This window comes from Dysidea avara, chromosome 9 (genome assembly GCF_963678975.1).
Source record: "Dysidea avara chromosome 9, odDysAvar1.4, whole genome shotgun sequence".
NCBI classification, from domain to species: Eukaryota; Metazoa; Porifera; class Demospongiae; order Dictyoceratida; family Dysideidae; genus Dysidea; species Dysidea avara.
In genome coordinates, this window is record NC_089280.1 from 34,910,123 (window position 1) to 34,927,576 (window position 17,454).

The following is a 17,454-nucleotide window of genomic DNA, read 5'->3' on the forward strand; positions in this document are numbered from 1 at the left end:
CAAATCAAAAATTCATACATTTGTTCCAATTTTTATCGGCATGCCACACTCTGTGTTAAAAAGTACAATGCTGTTGGTGGATCTGAAATAAAATTTATTCAATCATCCCTCAATGTCAAGTGCCAACCAGGGGAAAAGCATTTTAAAAGTGTCAAATGTCAGCCAGGAGAATAGTGTTTCAACAGGGTCAAATGTCAACCAGGGGAATAGCGCTTCAACAATGTCAACTATCAGCCAGGGGAATAACGTTTCAACAATGTCAAATTTCAGCCAGGGAAATAGCATTTCAACAGTGGCACCAAATGATCCTAATTATCATGATCTCTGTAGTAACAGTCATAGATCTTTGAATGATGTTTCTAATAATCCCACCTCTACGGAAACCAGCCATCATGACCCTTCCAACAAGCAGGTTTTTTAGAAAGCCCCTCTTTCTGGGAAATGGAAAGAGGGACTCATAAAAATTCTTACCAATCACATTGGTAACGGCCTTTGAGAAAAAAGAGATCTCTTGAACAAGCAGCTGCAGATCCCTCTACAATTACGAATTACTGATTACTGGAAAGTAATGGATACCATTGAGCAACTGCAGTATAAAAATGCTACATGAATTAGACCCATGCTGCTGCTAATTCATAGACCCATGCTGCTGCTAATTCATAGACCCATGCTGCTGCTAATTCATAGACCCATGCTGCTGCTAATTCATAGACCCATGCTGCTGCTAATTCATAGACCCATGCTGCTGCTAATTCATAGACCCATGCTGCTGCAAATTCACAGACCCATGCTGCTGCTAATTCATAGACCCATGCTGCTAAAAGAGTTAGAGCTTTCTTTATCAGCATCTAACAAAGATCCAATCAAACTCAATGTCAGTCACCTCTTGCAAAGCATGATAAGCAATGCAGAGCAAAACTGTGGTAAATACCCCACACATTGAAAGCATTCAACCACTATTAAAAAGTTTGCAATGGCACTATTTTGTATACTGGGTTTTTAGCCTATGAATTTCTTCAGCAAAATGTTCCTAAGGCTTTACCGTGTGTGTGAACTATTCAAAATACTATCCATTCACAGTACAAATGCATCGATGAGGGCTCTTTTAGATTTGATGAATTAAAAGAACACATTGAGCAATATTGAGCCCCAAAATTTATCTCTATATCTGAAGATGCTACAAGAATTGTAGGACAGGTAGAATATGACAGTGCAACCAACAGGTGTGTAGGCTTTGTCTTACCACTAGATGAGAATGGCTTACCAAAAATGAACTCTTGTACAGCTGATTCTTTTTCTGCAATGGAAGACATGTTTAAGAAGTATCCAATAGCAAAGTACGCATATGTTTACATGGCACAGCCTTTATGCCAAAATGTGCCACCTATGTGCTTGGCTTGCTTAGGAACTGACAATAAAGTTTCAGCTGAAGATTTGTTACCAAGGTGGAGGTACATTGTAGAAGAGTGTTTCAAGCGAAATATCATTATTTTAAGCTTTGGGGCTGATGGAGATAGCAGAATAATGAAATGCATGACAATGTGCACAGCTCTCACAGCCCCAGATTCTGCTTGTACAGAAAAGGTATCTGCTCTTTCCAACCTGTATACTCCTGTATGTATACCTGAGAAGTGGCAAGGTTGGTTTCATATTCAACCTAACAAAATAGACAAGATACAATTCATCTAGCTGTGAAATTGAAGAGTCGTTTGCTGAAGCCTAGAATTGTATTGCCAATGGGAAAGTTTACTGCAACAGGTGATCATTTGGGTGCCTTGACTTCCAAATTTCAAAAGGACCAACATGGCTTGCAATTAAAAGACATAAATCACAAGGAAAAACAGAATTTCCAAGCACTTGTAAACATTACTTCTGCATCTCACTTGCTTTCTAAAATACCTGGTGCAAATGCTACAAAGTGCTATGTTGAATTAATCCAGTGTGTTATGGATGGGCATTTAGACAAAAGCTTAGACCCACTTTCAAGAATTGAAAACTTGTGGTATGTAGCATTTTTTGTGCGCTATTGGAGGAAGTGGCTAATACTGAACAACGCACATACTTTGAAGGATAATTTCATTACATGTAATGCTTATATGTGCATCGAATTGAATGCTCATGCATTGATAGTTTTCTAATAGCAGTAAGAGACAATGCCAAAAAGAATGACTACTTTCTACCTTGGCTCCTTGGATCTCAATGTTGTGAGGCAATGTTTAGGACTGCAAGAAGTATGAGCAGCATATTTTCCACTATGATTAACTTTGGCATGCTTGGTCTGTTGCGAAGAGTACATCGCCTGCATATTCAGCTAGCCTTACAAACTGATACCAGTGAAGATATATTGTTTCCAAGAGTTGCAAAATGCAAACTGCAGAAATTATCTTTTGATGTTCTTGAAATGACCAATGACAAAATATTTAAAGCTGTTACAAAGGGAAAAGATAGAGCAAAGTGTATGGTTGAACAATTTGGAATGGCTGAAATTTTTAACAAGCATACGTTGTGAGCCAGCAAAATTTTTATTGTAGGAATTGATGGTGGCTTTCATGAGAAAATAGAGGTAAATGATTGCAATGACGACAATGATAACAATGAAGTGGAAGATGATGATACCTCAGTTATGTTACAGAAGGTTGGCTGTCTCAGTGGAGATGATACTTCTGCTACTGATTCTCTGCAACTTACTGAAGACCTTAGTAGTATGGCTGAGCACAAACTTATTGATAGTGCTTTGCAACTAAGACTCCAGGAGCAACAAAAGTTTGCGTATAAGAAATTGCCTTCATCAACAGTACCACTGTACCAGTGTATAAACAAACCAGAGGGTGATAAGGGAGAATCAAAACTAAATGCTTTGACTTCTAAAGTTTGCAAAGCTAAGTTTAATCCTTTTTGTGGAAGTTGTAACTAGTAGCAATAAGAGCATCTTGATCCACAAAACAACAGCCATATGGCTGTTTCAAGAAGGAGAGCGGATATCTTCTGACCAATTGTTCAGAGTGAGATGCAAGCAACCATTCTCTGATAATTCAACAGCTGGTAAATCCTGTAAAAACAATGCAACAATTGTAATCACTGGTAAGGATGCTATTTCCTTACCTACTTCACCTCATACTACATCATCAGAAGTAATTGTAATTGATGACGCAGGTGATGCTGAATTTTCTGAATTGTGGCTACGTAATGAAGGGATTCCATTGTACAATACAGACAAGCAAATAATATTGAATGGACAGTGGTTATGGGGCACACATCTAAGTGCTGTTCAGTTTCTTCTAAAGAAGCAGTTTCCAGATTTGAAAGGGCTTGAGGATTGCACTTTCGTATTGCGCGAAGGAAATATTATAATACCTGGAAATGTGCAATTTTTGCATGTACGTAAATAGATAACGGTATTTACAATGGATCCAAGTTCTGATGTAACTATACCCATCCAAAAACAGCTTATAGCTGTAAAAACAAGTGCGCGTCCAAGTAAAGCAGAGTTAACAGCGACAAAAAGTAATGATATCATAATGCGGCCATGTGCGAGGTGTGCAAGTTGTAAAATTAATATTAGCTAATCAGATAATACAATGTTATTGTTAAAGTGTTAATGAGAACTATGTGATGCTGCTATTTTTAAGTGTGTGAGCATCTTCATAAATGCCACACAAATTTAATTCTCAATAAAGCAATGTGTATAGATTCTCTGATAGCAATAAATAGTTTGAGTTTGGCCACCTTTCCTTTGTTCGTAGCATTGCCGTTTACAGGAAAGACGGCCAAACTCAAACTATTTATTGCTATCAGAGAATCTATACACATTGCTTTATTGAGAATTAAATTTGTGTGGCATTTATGAAGATGCTCACACACTTAAAAATAGCAGCATCACATAGTTCTCATTAACACTTTAACAACAACATCAAGACACACGGTAGTGTGTCGTGCGGCCCAAGAAGCCGGCGTGCAACCCCGTGAGTATATTGACAGGAAGAAAGAAAACGCAATTTTCGCACCTCCGTAGCTCTGTGCTGCCTTGATGAAACAAGACAAATTTTGCTGTGTAGATTCCCTCCACCTTCGGCACTCCACATTCCAAATTTGAGCGAAATCGCTTCAAGCATTCCTGAGATATGCGACTTCAAAAATTGGCTTAGTTTCTTCATTTTTTTTTCTTCTTCTTCTTCCTCTTTTCGCACACTTACAAAAACTGCTATAAAACGCGAACGCGTTATCCGATTGCCTTGAAATTTGGCACACAGAAGGGGGGTATAAAGGCGCATCGCGGTACCAACTTTGGCTGGAATACCATAAACAGGCAAGGAGTTATGAGCGATTATGCACGAAAAATAACACCAATATGTTGTCACGCCTACAGGGTAAACCGCGTATGGGAAGAAGCTGAAAATCGGTGGGTGAATAGGTTAACTATTGAACATCAAACCTTTTGTGGTTTGAAAGAAATCGAGCTAAAAACCAGGAAGATACAGCGAAAAAATCAACAGTGTGTAACAATTACGCAATCAAGATTAGCTAATTTTTAATTTTTTAATTTTATTATTATTATTATCTAATCCAAAACAGCCAAGCTGTAAAAAAAGTGTGCGGCCCTCAGAAAGGCTATGGTGAAAAAAGATGTGAAATCCAAGGTGGCGGCCAAGAAATGGCTGTGATGGTAGGTTAATGGTAAAAATTTTAATAACGACAATTCAGGTGAATTTTTGTGCCACTTCACAAAATTTACCTAAATTGTCATTATTAAAATTTTTACCATTAACCTACCATCACAGCCATTTCTTGGCCGCCACCTTGGATTTCACATCTTTTTTCACCATAGCCTTTCTGAGTGCCGCACACTTTTTTTACAGCTTGGCTGTTTTGGATTAGATTTCATTTCTTTTTGTATTTGTATACCCCAAAGCCGGCCTATGGCCAGCTTTGGGACTTTTTTAACCTATGTTTTTTTCTTTACTACAGGAAGAAGAAAAGATGAAGTAGATGTACTTTAAATATTTTATCAGTAAATGTACAAATTATATATATATAATACATATGTGACCGGATTTGCGAAAAGGGGTCTTCCACACACATCCAATTTGCCAACTTTGACAATTGATAACTTCAGATTGGAAAGAGCTATTGCCTTGAATTTTCGGCAGTGGTGAGCACCACTATAGCTGAATACATGGTGAAATTTTCAGGCAATATGTTACTTGAACACTGAGTTATGGTCTCCAACGGTTACAGAATTGGATGTGTGTGGAAGACCCCTTTTCGCAAATCCGGTCACAATTAATATTATATTGATCACAGAAATCTCCATGGTGGTTTCTTTGTAACTGAACACTCTACAAGGTGACTTCTTCTAATTGCTCTCTCTACAGGGTGAATTGTTGTAGCTGAATGATCTACAAGGTAATTTCTTCTAGCTGATCTCTCTACAGGGTGATGTGTTTGTAGCTGAATTTTGTATAGGTGATTTGTTTGCAGCTGAGCTCTTTACAGAATGGTTTCTTTGTAGCTGAACTCTCTAAAAGGTAACTTCTTCTAACTGATCTTTCTACAGGGCAATTTGTTTCTGGCAGAATTTTCTACAGGGTGATTTCTTTGCAGCTGAACTCTCTACATGGTGGTTTCTTTGTAGCTGAACTCTCTACAAGGTTATTTCTTCTAGCTGATCTCTCTACAGGGAGATTTGTTTGTAGCTGAACTATCTACAAGGTAACTTCTTATAGCTGATCTCTCTACAGGGTGATTTGTTCGTAGTTGAATTCTGTACAGGTGATTTGTTTGCAGCTGAGCTCTTTACAAAATGGTTTCTTTGTAACTGAACTCTCTACAGGGTGATTTGTTTGTAGCTGAAATCCCTACAAGGTAACTTCTTCTAGCTGATCTTTCTACAGGGTGATTTGTTTGTAGCTGAACTATCTACGAGGTAATTTCTTCTAGCTGATCTCTCTACAGGGTGATTTGTTTGTAGCTGAATTCTGTACAAGTGATTTGTTTGCAGCTGAGCTGTTTACAGAATGGTTTCTTTGTAACTGAACTCTCTACAGGGTGATTTGTTTGTAGCTGAAATCCCTACAAGGTAACTTCTTCTAGCTGATCTTTCTACAGGGCGATTTGTTTGTAGCTGAGTTCTCTACAGGGTGTTTGTTTGCAGCTGAATTCTCTACATGGTGGTTTCTTTATAGCTGAACCCTCTACAAGGTGACTACTTCTAGCTGATCTCTCTACAGGGTGATTTGTTTGTAGCTGAACTCTCTACAGGTAACTTCTTCTAGCTGATCTTTTTACACTGCATATTTGTTTGTAGCTGAGTTCTCTACAGGGTGATTTGTTTGCAGCTGAACTCTCTACATGGGAGTTTCATTGTAGCTGAACTCTCTACAATGTGACTTCTTCTAGCTGAACTCTCTACAGGGTGACTTGTTTCTAGCTGAACTCTCTATAGGTGATTTTTTTGCAGCTGAACTCTCTACATGGTGGTTTCTTTGTAGCTGAACTCTCTACATGGTGGTTTCTTTGTAGCTGAACTCTCTACAAGGTAACTTCTTCTAGCCGATCTTTCTACAAGGTGATTGAGTTTTTTGCAGCTGAACTCTTTACATGGTGGTTGCTTTGTAGCTGAACTCTCTAAAAGGTGACTTCTTCTAGCTGAACTCTCTACAGGATGATTTGTTTGCAGCTGAACTCTCTACGTGGTAGTTTCTTTGTAGCTGAACTCTCTACAATGTGACTTCTTCTAGCTGAACTCTCTACAGGGTGACTTGTTTTTAGCTGATCTCTCTACAGGGTGACTTGTTTCTAGCTGAACTCTCTACAGGTGATTTGTTTGCAGCTGAACTCTCTACATGGTGGTTTCTTTGTAGCTGAACTCTCTACAAGGTAACTTCTTCTAACTGATCTTTCTACAGGGTGATTTGTTTGTAGCTGAATTCTCTACAGGGTGATTTATTTGCAGCTTAACTCTCTACAATGTGACTTCTTCTAGCTGAACTCTCAACAGAGTGATTGATTTTTTTTGCAGCTGAACTCTCTACATGGTGGTTTCTTTGTAACTGAACTCTCTACAGGGTGATCTGTTCATAGCTGAACTCCCTATAAGGTAACTTCTTCTAGCTAATCTTTCTACAGGGCGATTTGTTTGTAGCTGAGTTCTCTACAGGGTGATTTGTTTGCAGCTGAACTCTACATGGTAGTTTCTTTGTAGCTCTATAATGTGACTTCTTCTAGCTGAACTCTCTACAAGGTGACTTGTTTCTAGCTGATCTCTCTACAGGGTGACTTGTTTCTAGCTGAACTCTCTACAGGTGATTTGTTTGCAGCTGAACTCTCTACATGGTTTATTTCTTTGTAACTGAACTCCCTGCAAGGTGACTTCTTCTAGCTGATCTCTCTCTACAGCGAGATTTGTTTGTAGCTTAACTCTCTACAGGTGATTTGTTTGCAGCTGAACTCTCTACATGATGGTTTCTTTGTAGCTGAACTCTCTACAAGGTAATTTCTTCTAGCTGATCTCTCTACAGGCTGATTTGTTTGTAGCTGAACTCCCTACATGATGGTATCTTTGTAGCTGAACTCTCTACAAGGTGATTTCTTCTATAGCTCATCTTTCTACAGGGTGATTTGTTTGTAGTTGAACTCTCTACATGATAGTTTCTTTGTAGCTGAACTCTCTACAAGGTGATTTCTTCTATAGCTGATCTTTCTGCAGGGTGATTTGTTTGTACCTGAACTATCTACATGATGGTTTCTTTGTAGCTGAACTCTCTACAAGGTAACTTCTTCTAGCTGATCTCTCTACAGGACAATTTGTTTGTACCTGAACTCTCACATGATTGTTTCTTTGAAGCTGAACTCTCTACAAGGTGATTTCTTCTAGCTGATCTTTCTACAGGGTGATTTGTTTGTAGCAGAACTCTCTACAAGGAAACTTCTTCTAGCTGATCTCTCTACAGGGAAATTTGTTTGTAGCTGAACTCTCTATACATGATTTGTTTGCGGCTGAATTCTCTACATGATGGTTTCTTTGTAGCTGAACTCTCTACAAGGTAACTTCTTCTAGCTGATCTCTTTACAGGGTGAATTGTTTGTAGCTGAACGATTTACAAGGTAACTTCTTCTAACTGATCTCTCTACAGGGTGATTTGTCTGTAGCTGAACTCTATACAAGGAAACCTCTTTTAACTGAGCTCTGTACAGGGTGAATTGTTTGTAGCCGAACTATCTACAAGATAACTTCTTCTAGCTGATCTCTCTACAGGATGATTTGTTCGTAGCTGAACTATCTACAAGGTAACTTCTTCTAGCTGATCTCTCTACAGGGTGATTTGTTTGTAGCTGAATTCTGTATAGGTGATTTGTTTGTAGCTGAGCTCTTTACAGATTGGTTTCTTTGTAGCTGAACTCTCCACAAGGTAACTTCTTCTAGCTGATGTATCTACAGGGTCACTAGTTTTTAGCTGAATTCTCTACATGGTGGTTTCTTTGTAACTGAACTATCTATAAGGTGACATCTTCTAGCTGATCTTCAACAGGGTGATTTGTTTGTAACTGAACTCTCTACAAGAAAACTTCTTCTAACTGATGTCTGAACAGGGTGAATTGTTTGTAGCTGAATTCTCTACAGGGTGATTTGTTTGTAGCTGATCTCTATACAGGTTACTTATTTCTAACTGATCTCTTGAATTCTGTTCAGGGTGACTGCTCTATTAGGATGACTGCTCTATTAGAGTATCTCGATCTCGCACTTGCTACACCAAGTTGGATTTCGTGTTATAACTCCGTGGCTTTAAGTCTGATTCTTCTACACCATTGAAGAGCCTTTCTAAGATGATAACTCCATCTGTACAGCGATTTTCAAAGCATTACCCCAAGTGGTTTATCTGGTAGGCGTGGCAAGCATAATAATAATAATAATAATAATAAAAATTAGCTAATCTCGATTGCGTAATTGTTACACACTGTTGATTTTTTCGCTGTATCTTCCTGGTTTTTAGCTCGATGTCTTTCAAACCACAAAAGGTTTGAGGTTCAATAGTTAACCTATTCACCCACCGATTTTCAGCTTCTTCCCATACGCGGTTTACCCTGTAGGCGTGACAACATATTGGTGTTATTTTTCGTGCATAATCGCTCATAACTCTTTGCCTGTTTATGGTATTCCAGCCAAAGTTGGTACAGAGATGCGCCTTTATACCCCCCCCCTTCTGTGTGCCAAATTTCAAGGCAATCGGATAACGCGTTCGCGTTTTATAGCACTTTTTGTAAATGTGCGAAAAGAGGAAGAAAAATAAGAAGAAAAAAACGAAGAAACTAAGCCAATTTTTGAAGTCGCGTGTCTGAGGAATGCTTGAAGCGATTTCGCTCAAATTTGGAATGTGGAGTACTGAAGTTGGGAATGTACACAGCAAAATTTGTCTTGTTTCATCAAGGCAGCACAGAGCTACGGAGGTGCGAAAATTGCGTTTTCTTTCTTTCTGTCAATATACTCACGGGGTTGCGCGCCGGCTTCTTGGGCCGCACGACACACTACCGTGTGTCTTGATTATTATTATGCTTGCCACGCCTACCAGATAAACCACTTGGGGTAATGCTTTGAAAATCGCTGTACAGATGGAGTTATCATCTTAGAAAGGCTCTTCAATGGTGTAGAAGAATCAGACTTAAAGCCACGGAGTTATAACACGAAATCCAACTTGGTGTAGCAAGTGCGAGATCGAGATACTCTAATAGAGCAGTCATCCTAATAGAGCAGTCACCCTGAACAGAATTCAAGAGATCAGTTAGAAATAAGTAACCTGTATAGAGATCAGCTACAAACAAATCACCCTGTAGAGAGTTCAGCTACAAACAATTCACCCTGTTCAGACATCAGTTAGAAGAAGTTTTCTTGTAGAGAGTTCAGTTACAAACAAATCACCCTGTTGAAAGATCAGCTAGAAGATGTCACCTTGTAGATAGTTCAGTTACAAAGAAACCACCATGTAGAGAATTAAGCTACAAACTAGTGACCCTGTAGATACATCAGCTAGAAGAAGTTACCTTGTAGAGAGTTCAGCTACAAAGAAACCATTCTGTAAAGAGCTCAGCTGCAAACAAATCACCTATACAGAATTCAGCTACAAACAAATCACCCTGTAGAGAGATCAGCTAGAAGAAGTTACCTTGTAGATAGTTCAGCTACAAACAAATCATCCTGTAGAGAGATCAGCTAGAAGAAGTTACCTTGTAGATAGTTCAGCTACAAACAAATCACCCTGTAGAGAGATGAGTAAGAAGAAGTTACCTTGTAGATCGTTCAGCTACAAACAATTCACCCTGTAAAGAGATCAGCTAGAAGAAGTTACCTTGTACAGAGTTCAGCTACAAAGAAACCATCATGTAGAGAATTCAGCTGCAAACAAATCATGTATAGAGAGTTCAGCTACAAACAAATCTCCCTGTAGAGAGATCAGCTAGAAGAAGTTTCCTTGTAGTGAGTTCTGCTACAAACAAATCACCCTGTAGAAAGATCAGCTAGAAGAAATCACATTGTAGAGAGTTCAGCTTCAAAGAAACAATCATGTGAGAGTTTAGGTACAAACAAATTGTCCTGTAGAGAGATCAGCTAGAAGAAGTTACCTTGTAGAGAGTTCAGCTACAAAGAAACCATCATGTAGATAGTTCAGGTACAAACAAATCACCCTGTAGAAAGATCAGCTATAGAAGAAATCACCTTGTAGAGAGTTCAGCTACAAAGAATCTATCATGTAGAGAGTTCAACTACAAACAAATCACCCTGTAGAAAGATCAGCTATAGAAGAAATCACCTTGTAGAGAGTTCAGCTACAAAGAAACCATCATGTAGAGAGTTCAGCTACAAACAAATCGGCCTGTAGAGAGATCAGCTAGAAGAAATTACCTTGTAGAGAGTTCAGCTACAAAGAAACCATCATGTAGAGAGTTCAGCTGCAAACAAATCACCTGTAGAGAGTTAAGCTACAAACAAATCTCCCTGTAGAGAGATCAGCTAGAAGAAGTCACCTTGCAGGGAGTTCAGTTACAAAGAAATAAACCATGTAGAGAGTTCAGCTGCAAACAAATCACCTGTAGAGAGATCAGCTAGAAACAAGTCACCTTGTAGAGAGTTCAGCTAGAAGAAGTCACATTGTAGAGCTACAAAGAAACTACCATGTCGAGTTCAGCTGCAAACAAATCACCCTGTAGAGAACTCAGCTACAAACAAATTGCCCTGTAGAAAGATTAGCTAGAAGAAGTTACCTTATAGGGAGTTCAGCTATGAACAGATCACCCTGTAGAGAGTTCAGCTGCAAAAAAAATCAATCACTCTGTAGAGAGTTCAGCTAGAAGAAGTCACCTTGTAGAGAGTTAAGCTGCAAATAAATCACCCTGTAGAGAATTCAGCTACAAACAAATCACCCTGTAGAAAGATCAGCTAGAAGAAGTTACCTTGTAGAGAGTTCAGCTACAAAGAAACCACCATGTAGAGAGTTCAGCTGCAAACAAATCACCTGTAGAGAGTTCAGCTAGAAACAAGTCACCCTTAGAGAGATCAGCTAAAAACAAGTCACCCTGTAGAGAGTTCAGCTAGAAGAAGTCACATTGTAGAGAGTTCAGCTATAAAGAAACTACCATGTAGAGAGTTCAGCTGCAAACAAATCATCCTGTAGAGAGTTCAGCTAGAAGAAGTCACCTTTTAGAGAGTTCAGCTACAAAGAAACCACCATGTAGAGAGTTCAGCTGCAAACAAATCACCTGTAGAGAGTTCAGCTAGAAACAAGTCACCCTTAGAGAGATCAGCTAAAAACAAGTCACCCTGTAGAGAGTTCAGCTAGAAGAAGTCACATTGTAGAGAGTTCAGCTATAAAGAAACTACCATGTAGAGAGTTCAGCTGCAAACAAATCATCCTGTAGAGAGTTCAGCTAGAAGAAGTCACCTTTTAGAGAGTTCAGCTACAAAGCAACCACCATGTAAAGAGTTCAGCTGCAAAAAACTCAATTACTTTGTAGAAAGATCGGCTAGAAGAAGTTACCTTGTAGAGAGTTCAGCTACAAAGAAACCACCATGTAGAGAGTTCAGCTGCAAACAAATCACCTGTAGAGAGTTCAGCTACAAACAAGTCACCCTGTAGAGAGTTCAGCTAGAAGAAGTCACATTGTAGAGAGTTCAGCTACAATGAAACTCCCATGTAGAGAGTTCAGCTGCAAACAAATCACCCTGTAGAGAACTCAGCTACAAACAAATATGCAGTGTAAAAAGATCAGCTAGAAGAAATTACCTTGTAGAGAGTTCAGCTACAACGAAACCACCATGTAGAGAGTTCAGCTACAAACAAATCACCTGTAGAGAAATCAGCTAGAAACAAGTCACCCTGTAGAGAGATCAGCTAGAAACAAGTCACCTTGTAGAGAGTTCAGCTAGAAGAAGTCACATTGTAGAGAGTTCAGCTACAAAGAAACCACCATTTAGAGAGTTCAGCTGCAAACAAATCACCCAGTAGAAAGTTCAGCTATGAACAGATCACCCTGTTGAGAGTTCAGTTAGAAACAAGGAATCCTGTAGAGAGATCACCTAGAAGTATCGCCTTGTAGAGAGTTCAGCTACAAACAAATCACCTGTAGAGAGTTCAGCTACAAACAAATCACCCTGTAGAGAGATCAGCTAGAAGAAGTTACCTTGTAGGGATTTCAGCTACAAACAAATCACCCTGTAGAGAGTTCAGCTACAAAGAAACCATTCTGTAAAGAGCTCAGCTGCAAACAAATCACTTGTACAGAATTCAGCTACAAACAAATCACCCTGTAGAGAGATCAGCAAGAAGAAATTACCTTGTAGATAGTTCAGTTACAAACAAATCACCCTGTAGAAAGATCAGTTAAAAGAAGTTACCTTGGAGAAAGTTCAGCTACAAAGAAACCACTTTGTAAAGAGCTCAGCTGCAAACAAATCACCTGTACAGAATTCAACTACAAACAAATCTCCCTGTAGAGAGATCAGCTAGAAGAAATTACCTTGTAGACAGTTCAGCTACAAAGAAACCACCATGTAGAGAGTTCAGCTGCAAAGAAATCACCCTGTAGAAAATTCTGCCAGAAACAAATAGCCCTGTAGAAAGATCAGTTAGAAGAAGGTACCTTTTAGAGAGTTCAGCTACAAAGAAACCATTCTGTAAAGAGCTCAGCTGCAAACAAATCACCTATACAAAATTCAGCTACAAACACATCACCCTGTGGAGAGATCAGCTAGAAGAAGTTGCCTTGTAGATCGTTCAGCTACAAACAATTCAACCTGTAGAGAGAGCAATTAGAAGAAGTCACCTTGTAGAGTGTTCAGTTACAAAGATACCACCATGGAGATTTCTGTAATCAATATATGTGACCGGATTTGCGAAAAGGGGTCTTCCACACACATCCAATTCCGTAAACGTTGGAGACCATAACTCAGTGTTCAAGTAACATATTAACCTGAAAATTTCACCATGTATTCAGCTATAGTGGTGCTCACCACTGCCCAAATATCAAGGCAATAGCTCTTTCCAATCTGAAGTTATCAATTTCCAAAGTTGGCAAATTGGATGTGTGTGGAAGACCCCTTTTCGCAAATGTGGTCAAATATGTATTATACAGTATATATAATTTGTACATTTACTGATAAAATATTTAAAGTACATCTACTTCATCTTTTCTTCTTCCTGTAGTAAAGAAAAAAACGTAGGTTAAAAAAGTCCCAAAGCTGGTATACAAATACAAAAAGAAATGAATTCTAATCCAAAGCAGCCAAGCTGTAAAAAAAGTGTGCGGCCCTCAGAAAGGCTATGGTGAAAAAAGATGTGAAATCCAAGGTGGCGGCCAAGAAATGGCTGTGATGGTAGGTTAATGGCAAAAATTTTAATAATGACAATTTAGGTAAATTTTGTGAAGCGGCACAAAAATTCACCTGAATTGTCTTTATTAAAAATTTTACCATTAACCTACCATCACAGCCATTTCTTGGCCGCCACCTTGGATTTCACATCTTTTTTCACCATAGCCTTTCTGAGGGCCGCACACTTTTTTTACAGCTTGGCTGTTTTGGAGTAGATTGTATTATCTGATTAGCTAATATTAATTTTACAACTTGCACACCTCGCACATGGCCACATTATGATATCATTACTTTTTGTTGCAGTTAACTCTGCTTTACTTGGACGCGCACTTTTTTTTACAGCTATAAGCTGTTTTTGGATGGGATTTCAATACTTTTTGTTAGAGTAAGCAATGCACTGTTGATAACAGTAGGTGAGTTTCCATGGTTTTGACAGAAACCCCAGATTACAGTGACAGAATATTAAAATATAACTGTAATTTTAGTGGCCAGGGCCGCCCACATGGGGGGGGGGGGGGTAACTGGGGTATTTTGCCCCTGCCCCAGCCCGAAAGGGGCCCCTTGAATACCTGTTTAAAGAAAGTACTCTAATAGAGCAGTCAGGATCTAGACCCTTCCTTGCCACTGGACCCCTCTTTAACTCTTTTCCCTGGGCTCTCTAATTTCTCTGGACGGCCCTGTTAGTGGCATGCAACTGCAGTCAACTAACACCCATTTTAACTAGTAAACCCTTAATAACACTTTGCCTTTCATCTTGTACTGCATTAAAACGATCAAGATACTCTATTAGAGCAGTCACAAAACAGCTGTAACACAGCAATCAATATTTAGCATAGTTACAAGTTCTGCTTAGCATCGGATTGTATAGTTTAAATTACTAGCTACTTACAGACTTTACAATATAAAATATGGCACTTGTAGAAATGTGACTGTTCTATTAGAGTATCTCGATCTACTTCAAGCATTGACTAATTCAAGCGAAGAAGTTATGCCCCTGCCAAGAGATCTTGTGAAATGAAATGAGAATAGTAAAGAAAAGGCAAGTATGTACAGAGACAATAGAAGGGCACGTAATTATGTCCTGTTGTAAATAAACGCCTTTAAATTTTATATTACTAGCTACTAAATAAGTGCACCAGAATAGGCTTGAGGCTGTTGTCTCCAAGGTTGTCTCATTACTTGTCTTTTCGTGTTGAAGGGATTTAGTCACAATTGGTGAGTTTTAACTATACATGTATTTGTGTTGTAAAACTTAATTGTAAAAAGGCGATTAGCACATATCATGATAAACATGTATTTGTCACAGTAGAGTCTCTCACGATTATTAATACGAGACATTGGACCAGGGTAAAAAATTTACTGCTATATTTAGAGGTTGTAGTGTTTGTATATCTTAGTATCTTAATAAATAGTTCTCCATGATCACTAATCACTAATAGTACAGTGAAAACTGGTCATTATTCAGGCCATAGGAACAAAAATTTTCTGACCTAGCTTTTTAAAGAGGTAGCTGCATTTTGCGGCCTTAAAAAAGGTAAGAAGCATGCTGTTCTAACTGGCTATAGAGATGGATTTAGTGTGTGACAGCGTATGAGACAGTGAGTGCTGGCAGCCAATCTGTTAGAGCACCAAAGGCACTGCTTCAGACTTAGGAAGTTGGCTGTCAGCCCAAAGTGTAAAAGTTTCACTATTGGTCCTTATAAGCTCCTGATGAAGAAAGTGATGAAGTCATTATCCATAGGATATATTTTTCAGAGTATCCATTTCAGTTCTACAATATAGTAGCCAAGCATAAGATGAACATAACACAGCATTCCGGTGGTTTAGTGGTGACCACAACACTGCCTGAGGTAAACTGTGGTGAGATTTAAGACTACTGGAAGCCCTGGAATGCCTTCAACACATGAAATACCAAATATCTAATGCCTGGCTTTCATCCACAGTGGACCTGTCTTGGTGGCCACTTGTACAGAAGGAAAACAGCTGCCACACAGTCTTTCGAGCGAACAGCTAGTTTCCACACCTCTTAATTATCAATTTGTAAAATCTTGAGCAAAATTGTGTGTGCGAGTAAGTGTGATGTTGTGCATCGGCAGTGCCGTGTATATGGTTGCTGCCTAGCATTGACACATCACGAGTATTGAAGTCACAATGTGTTACTGTATCATCCATCTAAATACAATCTCTGAATGTGCCATTTAGTGTAGAGAACAATCTTCCACAAGAAGTGACCTGCAGGTTTCAGTGTATATTGTTAACCTTTAATATTGTTCACCATTGTGATTGTGAACTGTATGTACAGTGAAACCTCACTTAGTGGCCACCTCTTTAATAAGACCACCTCATTATATTGGCCACCTCTAGTAGATCCCAAATATAGCTAAGCAGTACTTTATGACCTCATTAATAAGGCCACCTTGTTATTCAGGCCAAATTTTGTGGTTCCACAGCTGGCCATATTAATGAGGTTTCATTGTACTTATGTGAATTTTTATTTTTCGCAACTTTTCTTCAGGTTTACTGATGGGCACTATGAAGCATTGTTGACTGGTCCGTACATAATGTGGTGACTTGAAATGCTAAAACAGTACGTAGCATGTCTTGTATGTACATGTAATGTGTTGTAATGTGTCCACACATCCACACATCTTAGAAATAAATATAGTTGTATTCTCTATACTCAGTTCCATTGTGCCACTGGGTCATAAGTGGGTTGAGTATGGATCATCTAGGACATTTGAGTCACATTTTGTCCTGGCCAAGTGGATCTCATCCACTGACAGAATATACAGGATCAGATCACGTGTATAAATTACGGTGGAACTTGTTTATTGCCACCTTCACTCAATAAGCAGGTAATAGTGTATAAATTCTCAATTGGAATTGGCTTTTCAAGAGAGGTTGTCTTTCTATACTGGTGGCCATTAAGACAGGTTGTACTGATAGAGTGTACATACTAGAGATGCAACAATATCCTCCACTTAGTGTCGTTTGATAGTGATGCAATGGAGACTATGTATTGTTGCATTTAAATACTATATACTATTATATTGCAACTCTAGCACGTATTTATAACAGGAATGTTTGTTAACTGTTTAGACATACTGGAGCGACACCCACTCATCTGGATTCTACAAATGGAGTCATATTAACTTGTCATCGTACCTATTTGTTACTCCCATTGTGCTTGGATGAATATACATGCCGTCATGTGAGACTTGCTACCATGGCGGGCCACTGGAAAACATTTTCATAGCAGTTATATTACAGTCATTATTGTACAATTCTTACATTATTGTTGTGAAAAGTGTTTGGTATTCATGTGTCCTCTTTATGTTGTAATTACATGTGTAATTTTTGTGTGGGGGTGTTATAAAATGCAATAATGCATGGTGACAATTGGCTAGCTACATGTGCTAATTACTCGCAGCTTGTGTCAACAACTGGTAACAGCAGTTGTACTCTGTGTCATTCTTTAAGCCGCGCCCTTAGAGGACAAATTACGTCACGGTGGGGCGACTAAATTCAAATTTAAAAACGAACGATGGTATGCAGCACCATACAGTGGCGGATCCAGGATGGGGCATTTGGGGCAA

At 38.9% G+C, this 17,454-nt stretch overlaps 1 long non-coding RNA gene across 1 annotated transcript; it reads left to right on the forward strand.

Moving 5' to 3' along the window:
• The first annotated feature begins 14,979 nt into the window (after positions 1-14,979).
• Positions 14,980-17,243, forward strand: LOC136266647 (uncharacterized). The gene is made up of 3 exons (XR_010706210.1): positions 14,980-15,073; positions 16,374-16,445; positions 16,958-17,243. It is a non-coding gene; the product is annotated as an uncharacterized lncRNA (long non-coding RNA).
• The last annotated feature ends 211 nt before the right edge of the window (positions 17,244-17,454 follow it).